Here is a 3740-nt window from a genome sequence, read left to right as displayed (position 1 = left end):
TGTACTCCTCTAGAGGACTGTTGGTATTTGGTGGGGATATATTATTTTGTTTTTTCATGTTATTATTTTTTCTCTGTAACTTTGACATGAGAATTTCTTTTGTAGTTTCTGATTCTTGTGTGAGACTCAAGCCCTCAAGTTTAGGTCTGCTTCAGTTCGTAAACTTTATGTGACTTTGTGGTTTACTTGTGGGGCATGAAAAGCTGGTTGATCTAGGCTTCTGGTTCTCTCTTGTTTTATTTTGGAGTGGCCAGATTGCTTTTGTCTTCAAGAGTTCCCACAGAGGCCCAAGTCAGAAGAGGATCAGATGTTCTCAGGCTTTCTCCTGAGGTCTGGATCCCTCCAGGAAAGATGCTGTCCTCAGGAATTTGGGGGCTGGACTGGCCTGGGAGCAAGACCCAGGAAAGATGCTGGTCTCAGGCAGCTGGTGGCCCTGCCACCCAGGGAACCAGAGGGAGGTGAGGGCTGGACCAGGCCCAGAGGGCCCCTGGGGACCATGAGAAGGAACTGAGTTGGTCTAGATGCAAAGGATCAGGAAGCAGTGGTTATTCCCTCTCTGTCTGGATGAAAGGATTAGGAAGCAGTGGGGATTCTGGGCCTAGAGTCAGTCCAGGAGTCTGTGGTTCCAGGTTAGGAGGGGAGCTGGGGGGAGGTGAATGAGGCTGGGGGATTCAAGGCATGGTGGGTGCTGCTGGAGTTACCCAGGAAAGGTGCTGGCACTAGGATGCCAGAGGCTGTGCAGCCCAGTGAAGTAAAAGTGGTGAGGGTGGGACCAGGCGAGAGGGCTTCTGGAGACAACAGGGAAGAACTGGGTTGGTCTGGATGCAAAGGATCAGGAAGCAGTGGTGGCTCTGGGCTGAGAGGTTAGCCCCACTGTCTGGGGTGCCAAGACAAGAATTGGGCCAGTACCCAGGCTAGGAGGAGAGACTTGGTGGGGGAGGTGGAAGGGTTAATGAGGCCGGGGGAGTCAAGACCTGGTGGGCACTGCTGGACTTACCCAGGAGAGAGGCTGGAAGGTTGTGCATCCCAGGGAAGCAGAGGGTGGTGAGGGTGGGTTGTTTTGGAAAATTTTATGATGTTTGAATTATATTTCAATAAATCTGTTTAAACAAACAGAGGGTGTTGAGGAGATAACTTAGTGCTTAAGAGTGCTTGCTTCTCAATCATGAGGACAAGAGTTTGGATTCTAGCACTGACATACAATCTGGGCATCCCGTGCCCACCTTGTAACACCAGCTCTGAGGTGGGGCCAGAGACAGAAAGATCACTGAGCTTGCTCACTTCCAGACTAGCTAAGAAAAGTCTGAGCCTCGGTCTCAGGGAGAAACTCTGCCTCAAAAGAATACAGGATGAGTGATAGTGGACATCACTAGGTGTTCTAATACATGCTTCTGACCTCTGCAGGTGCATGCATGTGATGCACATACATACATGCAGGCAAGCATTCATACACACAAAAGTTTTATGCCAGAAATTCTAGAAGCCATGTGTATTTGTTACTTTTCTCATTGCTGTGACAAAATAACTAACAAAGGCAACTTTCGAAAGGAAGGGCTTACTTTGGCTGACAGTTTGAGGGTACAGTCCCTCATGAGGGAAAGACGTGATGGCAGGTGTGAGAGGCACCTGTCAAGCTGACAAGCAGTATGAACCATCACACCATGGAATCATAAACTGAAACCACTGAACTTTGCCCATCTGGTGGCCATGAGTTTAAACATCTATCTACATTAATCATAAAGATAAAAAATTGATTTTCATACATAGTTCATATATATTGATAAAGCCCATTCATAATGAGTTGAATAATTTCCCAGGAATAAAGTGTGTACATGCTTTCCACTTTAGTGGAAAAATATTCTGTACTTTTACCTGAATTGGGTATGTTTTACCTTTGGAATAGATACAGGATAAGGCTATGTACATGCAGGTGCACGTGCACTTGTGGTAGAGACCAAAGTGGGCACCAAGTGTCCTCCACCACTGTTCTCCACCAGTTCTTTTGAGGCAGGCTCTCTCCCTTCCCCAGGGGCTTGTGTTTTCTTGGCTAGGCTGAAATCCAGCTAGGTCCAGCAAGTCCTAGCAATCCTCCTGCTTCTACCTCCCTCAGAGCCTGGGTTATAACCTGTGTGAAACATCTAGCCTGATCTGTGGGTGCTGAGATCTTAACTGCGGTCCTCGTGATTGTGCCGCAAGCCATTTCTCCATCCCATAATCCAAGGCACTTGAGAAAGATCTAAGCATGTTAGCTGTGGAACTGTTAGCCTTGACCCGAAGGTTGAAAACAGCCCACAGGCCCACCAGAAAGGGAGTGAATATCTTAATTTTTCATCTAAAGCATGGAGTTATCTGCAGCAGCAAAAATAAGAGATGTTTCTATGGGTGATCGCTTATAAATGTCTGTCCAAGACAGTTATAAACAAAAATAAATCATTAAAGCAAAAGGGTAAATTGTATTGTAATGTTCATAAAATTGAGTATTAGCAGAATATTCTAGAAAGGTCACAGTCAGGGCCATGGATGATCTCCTGCCTGCCAAAGAGTCTCATTCTCAGAGCTCCATGGGACAAAGGTCTCCAGAGGTGAACTTGGGCAACTCCCCAAAGAAAACCAGAGCTCAACAGCTGGGAGGTAAGGCTATGGCTCACAGCCAACCCCAAAGAATTTGGCAATGTTCGTCCATCCCAAAGCTTGATGAGGCTTATAAAGTGTAGACTCATCCTTAAGTGAGGGGTTTCTAGCTTGGATCAGTAAACAAAATTAGTTCCTCAAGGAACTGAATTCCTACCAGCACAGCCCAGCTCCAAGAAGGATTCAGCTTCACCTTGTGGTTGGCAACCAGGTAAGTTTCCCTGCTACAAATTTCCATGTAGTCTCCATCTTGCACTTGAGATCTCTGAGGCAACTTTGGTTGTGGGGATGGGTAAGCCAGGGATCAGCTTAACACTTCCACAGACAGCATCAAAATAAATTAACCACCCTGCTTTATAGGGAACAGAGAAGTAGTTCATTATGAGCCAAATTTGAGTCACCATGGCCCAGGTAACAAGTATCCAAGTTACCCTGTAAGTTACCCCATGGAAGTTACAAAAATGTTATAGTCACAGAAGAAAAGCAGTTTAAGGTGTGTTTGTCATAGAGATGTGCTAGTTGGGTGAGGAATTTCTTCTAAAGGATTCAGGTGCTAAGGGTCTGGTGGTCTTAGCAGCTAACCCAAGATTTGGGGTTGTTTCTTTGAGGCAGGGTCTGATATAGTTCCAGCTGGCCTGGAACTTGATATGTAGACCAGGCTGGCCTTGAACTCAGAGATCCATCTGCATCTGCCTCCCAAGTCTTGGCATTAAAGTCATACTATATCACACCCACCTGGCTTTGAACACTTAATCTTGTTATTTCTATCTCCTGAGTACTGAAATCATAGGCAGATACCAGCACACTTGCCTTATGGAGAGAGTTTTTTTAATTTAATAACCACATGATTAGAAGAAGCATTTCATTACAGCTTTAACATATTCAGTAACAGTTTCCAGAGCAAGGATACATCTCTTTCAAAAGTGGCTGTAAATTTTTAGGTTCGCAGTTGAATTAATGTAGTTACACAATATTGAACTCAGTATAAAGCCTGTAAGACATAAAATTGAATGAGCTTTTAACCTTTAAAAAAGATTTCTATTTCATTATTAAAATACATAGTTTCATACAGAAAACTTCACTTTTCATACAATTAACATGAAGGCGTT

This window comes from Nannospalax galili, unplaced genomic scaffold (genome assembly GCF_000622305.1).
Source record: "Nannospalax galili isolate Female #2095 unplaced genomic scaffold, S.galili_v1.0 scaffold1368, whole genome shotgun sequence".
In the NCBI taxonomy this organism is placed as follows: Eukaryota; Metazoa; Chordata; class Mammalia; order Rodentia; family Spalacidae; genus Nannospalax; species Nannospalax galili.
Note: the sequence above shows the minus strand (reverse complement) of the source record.